At 43.5% G+C, this 13,548-nt stretch overlaps 1 long non-coding RNA gene across 1 annotated transcript; it reads left to right on the top strand.

Annotated features, from left to right (window-relative positions):
• Positions 1-830: 830 nt before the first annotated feature.
• LOC131381881 (uncharacterized) lies at positions 831-12,201 on the top strand. Its single transcript, XR_009210903.1, has 2 exons — positions 831-1,218; positions 11,918-12,201. It is a non-coding gene; the product is annotated as an uncharacterized LOC131381881 (long non-coding RNA).
• The last annotated feature ends 1,347 nt before the right edge of the window (positions 12,202-13,548 follow it).

A 13,548-nucleotide genomic window follows, 5' to 3' on the forward strand; every position in this document is an offset into this window, starting at 1 on the left:
GAGGCGGAGGTTGCAGTGAGCCAAGATCGCACCACTGCACTCCAGCCTCGCGACAGAGCAAGACTCTGTCTCAAATAAATAAATAAGAATGAGCCTGAGGTATATCCTTGGTTTCTTCTTTCTGTAAGTCCAGAGTCATCCATCATGTCACGTTTTATTTTTAGCACTAAATTAGTTTTAAAAATCTATTAATAAAACTATTAATAAAATTAACAATAGCTAATATTTATTTGGTATCCATCACATGCTTTATAAATATTACTAATTTAAATTGCTATAAGAACCCTTTTTGTCCAACTATTGGGGCATGGAAGATAAAAGAAAAAAAGAACCTTTGAATACTGTTATTACCCCCATTTTAGTGTTCAGGACATTGAGATGCGCAAAGCCTGAAAAAACTTGCACCCAGTTTTATCTGTGGTTCATAGCAGAGCTGGAATTTAAACCTACTGCTGTCTGAATATAAATCCTGTGTTCTTAGCCAGTAAGCTATACTGCCCCTAACCAATGTGCAGGGCCAGAGTCCAACAGGGATATATAAGCATAGATCCTAGTTGCTTGAATTCAGAGACTAGTTGGAGCCAAGACCAACATAAAGAACCGAAAAGGGAGAGGGTAGCTGTGTACGTGTGGGAGTGGTCAGACCCCAGAAGGAAGGCTTTGGGAAGCAAGAGCAGCAGGGGCCAAGGTGTCAAGGGTTAGTCATTGTTACGTATTCACTGTTGCCACGGATAGTATGCAGATCTAGCAACCCTTCAAGCAGTGTGCCTGCAGCTGTGTGAACGTGTGTCTCTCCACTCAACGTGGGCCAACTAGGAGTAAGACCTTCTTCCATTAGTAAGGAAAGTATATTTAGCTGGGCATGGTGGCTCACACCTATAATCCCAGCATTTTGGGAGACCAAGGTAGGTGGATCACTTGAGGTCAGGAGTTTGAGACCAGCCTGGCTAACGTGGTGAAACCCTGTCTCTACTAAAGATACAAAAGTTAGCTGAGTGTGGTGACAGGCGTCTGTAGTCTCAGCTACTCAGGAGGCTGAGGTGGGAGAATCACTTGAACCCGGGAAGCAGAGGTTGCAGTGACCTGAGATCATGCCACTGCAGTCCAGCCTGGGCGACAGAGTGAGACCATCTCAAAAAAAAAAAGAAAAAGAAAAAGAATGTTTGGACACCTAACAGCAACTATGTTCTCAGCTCGAGAAGTCTGGAGCTTGATGAGGTGAGCCCTTAAGTCGATTTTTCTAGCAGCTCCCATCTATGGAGCACTCATTCTGATCCAGGCACTCTGCAAGGCACTTGCCAAACATGAGTGTAATCTAATCCTCGCTGCCTGGGGAGTTGGTTTCTCCATTTTGCAGATGAGCTGAGTAAGGTGACCAAGGTCTTACAGCTTAGAGATGTAAGGGCTGCGACCCTATCCCGGTCGATTCAAAGGCCAGTGTCTTAATCTGCTGTGTGCTTCCTAATTTCTAGGCACTCAGACTATACTCAGGGTAGTATAAGCAGTGTGTGTGTGTGTGCATGTGTGTGTGTGTGTGAGAGAGAGAGAGAAAGAGAGAGAAAGAGAGAGAGCAAGCTCTAGTAGGCACTGGAAATCCAGGCAGAGGGCAGGCCCAGACTTGTCCCCTCTAGCAATACACACAGAGGAGAGAGGTTTGGGGCTTTAATCCCCATCTGAAGTTCTGCCACTGTTTATAGAACTACTTTGCACAGTCACTCTCCGAACAAAGCTTTTGCTCAAAGAAGCCCACACCCTCAGGCTGGGCAGGTGCGTCTGAGGCTGGGTTTCCTGGCATAGACACCCTGGCCATTTGGGCAGCAGCTGTACCCAGGACCTCCATGGACGCCTCTCCTGCCTCCCTGCCCTGCTCCCCTCATCTGGGCTCACAGGATGGGCTCAGCTCTCTAGGTTCTTCATCCAAGGTCTCATCCCAGCCCTGAATGCTCATGGGAGACCGTCAGCAATGGTGAAACCACCAAAATGCTGGAAAGAGATGCTCTGGTGGGTCCAGGCCTCACAACCAAAAAGACTCGAAAGCCCTTTCCTTTTGACAGGTTCCTTCTGACCTAGAGGATGATGGCCTCTTACCTTCCAGCCTTGGAATGCATCCAACCATCACTTATCGAGCACCCATAAGCCCTATTTCTTGTTTTTAAAAATAAAAGAAAGAGACTGGGTGTGGTGGCTCATGCCTGCAATCCCAGTACTTTGGGAGGCCAAAAAGGGAGGATCACTAGAGGCCACAAGTTTTGAGACCAGCCTGGGCAACATAACAAGATCCTGTTTCTAAAAAATAAAAAGAAAAGAAAAAGCCAAGTGTGGTGATGCCACAGTAGCCAGGAGTAGGCCTGTAGTCCCAGCTACTCAGGAGGCTGAGGTGTGAGGATCACCTGAACCCAGGACTTCGAGAGTACAGTGAGTTATGTGATTGTATGATCACACCACTGTGCTGTACTCCAGCCTGGGTGACACAGTGAGACCCAAGACCCGATCTCAAAGAAGAGAGAGAGAGAAAGAGAAAGAGAGTATTTATTTCCTCTTAGATGTAAAAGGCTTTGTCCATTCACCTTGGTATGTGACCTTGTTTGCTATGAGTAGGTATTTGAAACTCTTAATTTATTTGAGTCAACTTAAATCAAGCTGATCTGCAAATTTTAGAAGTTCCTGTGTGTTATAAAGCACACAAGTATGATCCTCTTTATGTAAAAGGGAATCCACACACCGGCCTTGTATGTATGCATTGGGAGGTATCCTGAAAGATGTTCCCCAAGATGTCACATGTGGTTTTCGTCAGAGGATGAGACCTTGAGTGGTTTTTTTTCTTTTGTCCTTGTTCTCTCCTGCATTGTTCAGGAAAGTGCTAGGCAGAGAAAGATAAGCACCATCACCCACTTACCCTTTCAAACCTTGCCCACTGGAGCGCCTGCTGGCACAGACGAGAGTCAATCTGAGTGCCTAACATAACCCAACAAAAAGGCAGGCTTCTTTGAAAGCTTGTGTTCATTCTTAAACATCATGTAAATGTTGTGTTATACTCCACAATATACTGTTTAAGCCTAAAAGTGTTCTTGGTTATTTACCATCAAGCAGAATTAATGCTCCAGGAAAATACTCCAGATTTATCCTGTGGCTCTCTCCATGTCTCCAGTGTAGATTGTCAGGACTTATAGGACTGGGACCACTCTGAGCAGCAAGGAGGTGACAATCTGTCCAAATCAGGGTTCTAAGACTTTCGGATTCTCTGCTAGTCTCCTCCAATTGTAGAAGGCTCCCTGGCAAGGGATGCAGAGCTCTTTAAGTCTGGAAGTGCTAGTCAGGTAAGCTTGAAATGGGCTTTCTTCAAAAGGGGTGTTAGAATTCTTTAAGTAGGGGTGCTCAGGAAAACTTGCAAGCTCTAGAAAAATCTGTTGCATTAATAATTCTGCTTCAATCCTTGATAAGGTCCTCTAACTATCTCAAACATGCCTCTGGCCCCTTGGACTAGGGATTTATGCTTGTTGACTTTTGTTCTATTTTCTGGATTTTCAGGACCTGACAAAGCTTGCTTGACCACTCGGGTGAAACTAGTCTTTAAACCTTAATGACCCGGATTAGCCATCTTGAGACTAACAGCTGATATCACTGACAGTGGCCAAGACACAACATGCAAGGTGGTGCATGACCTAAGCCCTCGCCAAGCTATGGTCAATGCATGGCCCAGACTTAATGGCCTGTGACTTCAGGAATAGTCAGTCACATGCACTCTATTTTCAGGCGATATGTGTCCCACTTTGGGATTATCTCACAGTTAATACAGATGGAAAAGTCTATTGGGTGCCCATACAAATATTCTGCTCCAGTTTCTAGTTCTCACTTTGTATCTGACCACATGATTTAATTACTGAGGTGGAAACAAAGACTGGCCCTGGCCCATTTATACTGGAGAATGACTCGGGCAGGTTCACTTGGACTTTGACACAAATCACCTTTCCACTGGAGTGGGGCTAAAGATGTTTCTGGGCGTCTCAGGACAAGCAAACTCCCTTTAAAGTTGGTTTTATTTCTGGGAAGACTACTAAAACACACATGGCCAATTTTTATTTTTTAATTAAATGAAGACATTTTAAAATTAAGTAAAATGTACACGAGGGCATCTGATGCTGTTCCTTATGCTTTCCCTCTATCTGGCATGTGGTCAAGGTGGTGCTATATAAACTAAAGTAACAGGACCTTTTGTGGGGTGCTGGGTTGTTCAGCCGTCAATGCCAAAGGGCTTTGGCAGCAAGACAGAGAGCAGGAACACTAAGCGGAAATATCACAGTCAACTTGCTTTTTTCATTAAGATGGTGATAATAGAAGGATGGAAGTAATACATCGTCAAAAGCACAGAACTGTCGCTCCCCCTCTCACACTGGAAATATTATTGATATCTGAAATCACCTGGTTTGAAAAGAAAAAAAAAAAGAAATGCAGAAAAAAGTTTTCTTTAAACTGCATTTTTTTTGAGGCTAAAAATGTGCTATTTTCTGGAAGTTAATAAATCACCACGTGACTTTGGTTCAGGTTTTCTGGAAGAACCTCTCTTTGGATTAGCATCAGTTAAGAATGCATTTGGCTACACGTAACAGAAAACATTGCTATAGAAACGCAAAGAGCTAAGGCTTTCTTTCTCGCACAGGCAAGAAGTGTGGGGGGTTGTCGTCAGGGCAGGTCTGGCTGCTCAGTGAGATGTTCTTGGGGACCCAGGTTCTTTTCATCTTTCTACTCCTCACTTATTCTTAACATCGTCAGGCTTTCCATCTCACTTACTGAATAACATCTGTGTATTTTGACATCTGCATTCTAGGAGGAAGAGCAAAGGGTGAAAAGAGAGCTTCCCCTTGGTAAAGTTTAGTCTTTTGACTTAAAAAGTACATGTTCTCCAAGGACCTCTTCCCATGTCTCAAGACTGGAACTGTGTTAAATGGATTCCATCAGCTGCACAAAGGCTGAAAAAAACAGCCCTGTGAACTGTGTTGCTATCCCATATAAAATTGGGTTTTCTAAGTAAGGATGCCTGAGGGAGAGAGACATGTTGGGTGAACAATTAGCAGTATCTGTCACAGTGGCTGGGACCTGGTAAGGAATCTTGGTACCTGTATAAAAGTCAGGATCTGGCCGGGTGCAGTGGCTCATGCCTGTAATCCCAGCGCTTTAGGAGGCGGAGGCAGGCGGATCACCTGAGGTTGGGAGTTCAAGACCAGCCTGACCAACATGGAGAAACCCCATCTCTACTAAAAATACAAAGTTAGCCGGGCATGGTGGCACATGCCTGTAATCCCAGCTACTCGGGAGGCTGAGGCAGGAGAATCGCTTGAACCTGGGAGGCGGACGTTGCAGGGTGAGCCAAGATCAAGCCATTGCACTCCAGCCTGGGCAACAGGAGCAAAACTCTGTCTCAAAAATAAATAAACAAATAAATAGCTGGGCATGGTGGTATAATCTTCGCTACTCAAGAGGCTGAGATGGAAGGCTTGAATGAATCTCAAAAAAAAAAGAAAGAAAGAAAAAGTCAGGATCCATCCTTCCAAACAATGCAAATGGTTTTCCACTGGGTTTGCAGCCAACCAGTGGCTACAGTAACGTGGCATCTGAACAAGGGCCACCAGGTCCCAAGGTCTGTGATGCCTATGGCCTTGAATGAGGAAAAGGGTAAGATTACAGCTGTATCCTCTTATTCCAACCTAATGGTACTTCATGAAATCATTAGCATGCATTACCAGTAAGGTGGCTCATTCATATGGCTCCTGATAAAATACATAGCTTTCATTTACAGCTGAGTAAGGGAAGAGATTCCTTGACTCTGTCATTTACGCTTCTTTCTTCTCATGCTGAATGTTACACAAGGCTACTTAAATTCCCTGTTTCCAGTGATTTAAACAATTGACTACACTTCTCAGCACTTTTCCCAGCTCTCAATCTTGTAAAAAATTCTATTCTCCAGCTTAAAGACCTCTCTAGATTTATGCCCGGCATTGTTCGCCATGCTCCTATTTGGGAAGTTTTCTGTTCAGGACTCGTGGGCTCAGGAGACTTTTGAATAATGTCAGTGGGCTGGGGGTAAGGCTCAATATTCACATATTTCAAAATCAGGACTGGCATCTACAAGCACTGCTTTACAGATTATTCAAAGCTCATGATTTGCTTAAAGCTGGTGATTTTATTTTAAATTTATGGAAGATTGCACAGTATGACTTACAAATCTCACTACAGGGATTTATAAGTGCTGGGCTACTGTTTTAAAATAATAGCTGTACACCATCAAATTGTATTTGGCTTATGCTTGGTTATAACCTTCGGATCTCATAAAAATGCTCCTCTACATAACCAGTCATTTTCTATCGTGAAACTGGGATATTGTGATTTTTTTATTCTAAGTACACAAAATCCACAGGCAAGATAAAATAAATATCTATTAAAAGAAGGGGAGATGAAAGTGAATTCCTTCTACCAAAACGAAGTAAACCAGGCAGTTAAGAACAGCTAGGCCGGGCGCGGTGGCTCACGCTTGTAATCCCAGCACTTTGGGAGGCCGAGGCGGGCGGATCACGAGGTCAGGAGATCGAGACCACAGTGAAACCCCGTCTCTACCAAAAATACAAAAAATTAGCCGGGCGTGGTGGCGGGCGCCTGTAGTCCCAGCTACTCGGAGAGGCTGAGGCAGGAGAATGGCGTGAACCCGGGAGGCGGAGGTTGCAGTGAGCCGAGATCGCGCCACTGCACTCCAGCCTGGGCGACAGAACAAGACTCTGTCTCAAAAAAAAAAAAAAAGAACAGCTAGCAGGATACAAATGTTCATCTTGTATCCACATTCACCCCCAATTTCTAGTTGCTACTTTTCTTCATTACATAAGAAAGTGGTTCACTCATTCTTGGGGAAGGACAGACTTTTCCAGAACAAATGAAAATATTTTCTCAACGAGGTAAATATAAGAGAATGGCATATTTCAAGGGCTGGCTCTTCCCTGCCCTTGAGAAAAGGGAACCAGCAACAGTGGCGAAGGCAGGTTTTGAGTCCAGGTGGTCTTGTTCCAGAACCCATGTCCTTGACCACTACCCTATACTGTGGGGTTCTCACCATCCAACATGGAGACCAAAGGGCACCGCTGGGTCTCCCATAGAGGGATGACTCTCACACCTGTTCTTGGGAGAAGAGGGAAGGGTTGTTTGAACTGGGCATCCCGGAGCACCCACACTGGGACCAAGGCAGGTGGATCCTACCATCAACATGTAGAGTCAAAGGGAGAAATAGAAAAACAACCAGACGACAAAAGTTAAGTGCAAAAAGCCAATCAATGAAATCGCTTTCTCATGTGTGAGCAACAGAGCTATAAAAAGAACTTCAAGCAGCTTTTCAGTCAAACCTTTACAGCCTATCCACCCAAGAAACAGCCTCAAAATTCAACTCTCTACTTTTTATTTAGGGCCAATTTTCATCAGATGTATCCTTACTGCACCCCTCTCAGGTCAGAATGATCCCCACCTCGCTATCAGGCAAGTTAGGCTGGACAGCCCAACATATACTCAGAGCTCAAGAAATCTCATTGAAAAAGAAGCTCCATCACCATCCTGTATTTCAGAAGCAGCAATCACATAGCCAGCCAAAGTGAAATTAAGAAATTTGCATGTCATTTATTATTATCCTCCTTGTCTGTCAAGCAGCCTTCAAAAACATGTTTTCCTCCTTTCAAAAGAAGCAAATTGTAATGAGCTCATTCACACTAAGGATCTCAGGCCAGGCTATGTTTCTCCACGAGTATGCAGAGGGTAAACTTCCACAAGGGAACAGTGGCCAATTGATACACTGCTTTCTTTATCCTAGTACCCAGAGCATTCTTTCCCACATATGGTGACTTACATCTTGTCTACAAAATGGTCTCCATTCCAGCATAGTCTTTTTTGAAGTCAAAAATATTTCAAGTTGCCAGCCTGGGCAACATGGTGAAACACTAACTCTACAAAAAAGATTTTTAAAAAAATTCTCCAGGTATTATGGCATGCTCCTGTGGTCCCAGCTACTCAGGAGGCTGAGGAAGGAGGATTGGTTGAATCTAGGAAGTTGAGAAGTTGAGCCATGTCCATGCCACCGCACTCCAGCCTGGGCAACAGAGCAAGACACTACCTCAAAAACAAAACAAAACAGAGCAAAACAAAAAACTCCAAGATACTGTGTGTTAGATTAGGGAATTGTTGATTTGTTAGATAAGATGATGATGCTATGGTTCTGAAAGGAAATGTCCTTATGTTTTGGAGACGCACAGTGAAGCATTTACGGATGAAATGTAGTGATATTTGTAATTCACTTTAAAATATGTTAGTAAAAATTTTTAATAGATAAAGTAAATATGGTAAAATGTTAACAGTGGATATAGCCAAGAAATGGGTTGTGTCCGTTAAACTTTTCTCTCTATAGTGTTGCGTGATGAAACATTTTCGTAACAAAAGATCAAAAACTGCAAGATGGAGCTTCCCTGAAAGCTGCCTGGCCTCCTCATCAGAGCACCTTCCCCCTCTTCTGGCACCTGCAGCCACCTGTAGCCAGGCCTCTCAATTTAAGTTCTGAAGCTGTTGAGGGGCTTTCTCTATGTGCCAAGCACCATTCTAAGCACTTCTTATTAATTACATCATTTGCTCTTCACCAAAGCCCTATGCAATAGCTAATGTAGCAACTATTATCCCCATTTCACTGAGGTGTAAATTGAGACCCAGAGGTGTGAATGTTCCCAAGATCACTCAGCTAGTAAGTGTCACAACCAGAATTGCAACCAGCCAATTAGTCATCTGAGGTCACAGTGCTTCTCTCATAAAGATGTTTGAAGGTGTTGGCTACACTTTACCGCCCTACGTGATATCGACTACATTCTAGCAGTGCTCTTTCTACATGAGATAAAGGTTGGTTCCTATTGTTTCTTCCCCTTTTTTGTATTTCTCTCAGAAACAAAGTCAGTGTCTGCTTCTTCACAGACACTAGGTAAATAATTATTGATTGCTTGGCTATCTAGTAAGATGGGTCAAGGTCTAGGCTGATAGCAATCTTCGAAGCTTTCACCGTTGGCTGAAGATTCCTCTGTCTCCGTTATTCAAGTATGAGTGGTATAGTCCCCGCTCAGCAGGTGATAATCCTCCTCAGAGGCGTCCTGAACCCATTTCTGATGCCCACCTTGGTTTGTTCCTGCCTGACTGAATCATTACTAGAAACAACAATGAATACTGTGGTGCATGTTTGTATGTGGACTCAAGGAACCTGGCTGAAACCAGCACATCTATCTATCTGTCTGTCTGTCTGTCTGTCTATCTATCTATCCGTCTGTCTGTCTGTCTGTCCATCTGTCTGTCCGTCTATTTCTATATCTGTCAGTCATCTTATCTATCTCTCTCTCTCTATCTCTATCTATTGCTCTCTCTATCAATCATCTATCTATTGCTATCTTTCTGTATTTATGTTTATCTGTCTATCCATGTATCTATCTTTCAGTATCTACCTACCCACCTACCTACCTATTGACATGTGTGTAATTTTGATGGTTAGAAGCCAAGAAAAAGCCAGCATCTTTTATTGTGAACGAGTTTATCTAAAGATATAGATTTTCGGAATTCATCTCTACTCTGTTATATTAGAAATAAATACTTCAGTGGGCCTTTTGGTTGAGCAAAGGTATAGCAAAGATCCAATTCCAGAATGGGAAGCTTTGAGCTCACTTGATCAAATTGTGGTGCATAATCACATAAAAGTTTGTTCAGGATGGGCACATTCCATTCTTACTTTTCTACAAATGGGTTTAGATTATACGGTCTCTGAAAATTATGTTCAGCTCTTGGTTGGTATACATTTTTGCATATATATTTTTCAAGTGCTAGCTCACAGGAGAGGGAGAGCAGAGACTGGGGGAATGGAGGAAGCCCATCATCCCTTTAGGCAGGCAAGACTCCCTAGAAAAGACCAGACAAGGGTTGCCAGAGCCCTTTCTGACCATTCTACAAAAGCCCCACAAGCAGCGTTCTCCAAGACTGCATAGCCCAGTTCATTGTGTCCTGAAGGCTGTTCCAAGGGAGGCCGAGGCTCAGGTTGGGCTCTGCAGGGAGCAGGCCAGCCCCCGTGGGAGAGCATATTTGCTCTCACTGTAGCCCACCTTGGGAAAAAGTCTGTCCTGAACTCAGATGTGGGCCCCTAGGGCCATGGGTCTTCCTTGGAAGGAGGTAGGCCACTCGTTCCCCGGGTCTTAAGGAGTTCAGTTCTGACTCTGGCCAGGAGAGGCATGCTCAAGGATTCTACCAGGGAGGTGAGATGGCTCCGGGAACTCGGCCATAGGTAGGGGCTTAGGAAAGATTTCTAAGGAGGAAATGTCTGTGGAGCTTTATGGCTACTGAAAGAGGGTAAAGCATCACGTAGGCTGGTCCAAGGATCATGTTGGCACTTCTGGGGCTTCCCAGGGCGCTGCCCTGGCTGAAACACCATTCTTCTTTGGCCACACAATTCATCTACAGCATTCTGTGTGACCTCACAACCTGGGCAGTCTGGGGAATTTGATGGCACAAGCGTGCATATCTACCCATTCTAAATTCTGCTCTCAGTAGGCTGGGATGGGGCTTTTGAACCGTGAGTAGCCTTCAAGTAGTTTAAAAAGCATATTTCTGTTGTTTTTCCTTAAGTGCTTCAAATCACTGGTAATCAGAGAAATGCAAATTAAAACAACAACAGATAGGCTTTTTCTTCTACCAGCCTTGCAAAGATTTCAAAGAATTATAGCTAGTGTTTACACAGGTTGAGTTACTCTTTTTTCCTACCTCGAGTCCTAAACAATACCAGGAAGGAGAAATAGTTCGTAGTTACCATTGTCTTTTACATAATCATGTCATCAGCTTCAATGAAGAGAAACATTAACAGGGCTGTGAGCACTTTGGAATGGAAAATCATCCCATGTATATATTTATTAATTAATGCATTCATTCAGGAAATAGTTACTGAACATCTAAGCAGCACAGAGAATGAAGGAAAGTAAAAACGCGTCAAATGCTGAGTATGTGTGGGGCACTGAGCCAGACTGTTGGATGAATTATTCTGTGAGTTGGGTTATAAGATCCCCTTTTCACAGATAAAGGGAGGGTAAGTCATTTGCCAAAGGTCACCCAGCTAATGAAAAGTTTGCTGGAGGCTCTGTGAGATGGAACATCCAGGATGTTCCCAGTGCTTCTGGAACTTGCCAGCTGTAGAGGAGACTGGGCAAGCACAGGTAACCCTGACACAGACACTGGGAGCCCAGAACCCTCAGGGATTCAGGCAATGCACACTCCAAAGAGCTAAACAAGGGGGGATTATTCTGGTGCAAGCAGGGCTGTGCTAAAAAGACATCTCTCAGAGAAACATGTGAACAAAACTTTCTGGGATGGGCCACATTATTAAACAGAGGAGGGCAGGGAAGCAAGAGGAGCAGAACGTTCTAGAGGAAGAGGCCTGCTTGGGCAAATCACTAAAGAAGTGTCCAAAGCACACTCAGGAAAAACTGCCAATGAGGAAACCAATAAACAAACACACCAAACCTCGATCTTCACAGCCCTGAAAAAATTCTGGTGAAACCAAACTGGTTTGACGTTCACAAAGAAGATACACAAAGGACACCTGAGATGGAAGCACAGCCAACATCCTGTGAATTTCTCCCCAAGACTTGAGCGTTTGAGTCATGGGTTTGGAAAGGAGTTTAGGACTAAAGATACCGATTATAGAATCATTGGCTTTCAGGCAGTTGGAGAAGTTTTGAAGAAGGGAGCCTGTGCTGAGTCCAGGGAAGATGGGTAGGATCCTGAATGCTAGTTCCCAAGCGTGGCCACAGAACTGGGTTAAGGTAGAGGCATGGAGGAGAAGTTCATTACGTAAAACTGGCTTTTTTCTTCTCACCTGCAGCACATGGCACTCTGCCTTCCAGAGACGAGGTTCCCAACAACTGTGCTGAATGAATGGAGGAAAAATGAACCCAAACCAGGAACCCAAATCCTTGTGTGTGAACATAAACCTACTTCCAAAATTCTTGAGGAATCCCTAACTCAAGTCCCCCACGTCCTGTTTGGTTGTGCACAGAAAGAGATATCTACAAAAGGAGCCATGGGAACCTGAAAAAATGAGTGGGGAGTGGCAGTCCCTTCTTATTAATGTGATCAAGACCAATAAATGTATATTGTAATTGTAAATTCTTTCTGGACTCCACATTTCTCCAAAACCTAAGGATGTCTCCAATTATCTCGAGAAAGAAATGTCATAAGATTCTCAAGACTAAAGTAATGTTAATTGATATTCATGCCATGGGAAGGGAGAGCGTGCGCTTACTAGGCAGCATCTTGAGGGAAGTCACCATACAAAATCAAACAACAGTTCAGGAATAGTCATAGCTCCTATTACTGTTGTTTAGACCACTCAGTCTTTTTATGGCAGCCCTGTACACTAATACAGTGTATAGCAGTGTTAATCATTAGTTGCTTTTGTTGTTTTCAAACAAATAAAAGAGAAGAATAACTTTCTTTTTTTGTTTTGTTTTGTTTTGTTTTGTTTTGTTTTGTTTTGTTTTGTTTTGTTTTGTGACAGAATCTCGCTCTGTTTGCCAGGCTGGAGTGCAGTGGCATGATCTTGGCTCACTGCAACCTCTGCCTCCCGGGTTCAAGCGATTCTCCTGCCTCAGCCTCCCGAGTAGCTGAGACTATAGGTGCCTGCCACCGCGCCCAGCTCATTTTTGTATTTTTAGTAGAGACAGGGTTTTGCCATGTTGGCCAGGCTGGTCTCAAACTCCTGACCTCAGGTGATCCACCTGCCGGCCTCCCAAAGTGCTGTGATTACAGGCATGAGCCACCAAGCCTGGCCAAGAAGAATAACTTTCAAGTTTAGATATACAATTCAAAATTAGAAAAAATGTTCACGCATGAACTAAAATTTACACTTACGAAACAAAAATATTATACCTCACTAGTCACATCCTGTTTTCCTGTTTTAACCTTTAAACACAGATGAAAACTCCAAGTTGTCACTTAGAACTGGGGTTGGTAAATGTTTTGCGCAAAGGACCAGACAAGGGTATCCTTTATCTGAAATGTTTTGGACCAGAAGTGTTTTGGATTTTGAATTTTGGGGCATTTTTGGAATATTTGCAATCTATACTGGTTCACCATTCCTCATCTAAGAATCTAAAATTCAAAATGCTCCAGTGAGCGTTTCCTTTGAGCACCATGTCAGCACTTAAAAAGTTTTGAATTTTGGAGCACTTCAAATTTTGGATTTTCAAATTAGGGATACTCAACCTGTAATAAATATTTTGGCTTTGTAGGCCATATGAGCTCTCGTAAATACTCAGTTTTGCTGTTGTAGCCATGTATGAACAAATGAGTCTGACTACGTTCTAATAAAACGTTATTATAGACACTAAATAATAATAATAATAATAGCTCCTATTGATTAAGTGCTTGCCATGTTCCGAGCAGAGCTAAGTGCTTTCACATTTGGTTACATGCTGTGCCAAGAGCTCAGAATATGATCAGGAAAAAGACACA

This window comes from Hylobates moloch, unplaced genomic scaffold (assembly GCF_009828535.3).
Source record: "Hylobates moloch isolate HMO894 unplaced genomic scaffold, HMol_V3 SCAFFOLD_18, whole genome shotgun sequence".
In the NCBI taxonomy this organism is placed as follows: Eukaryota; Metazoa; Chordata; class Mammalia; order Primates; family Hylobatidae; genus Hylobates; species Hylobates moloch.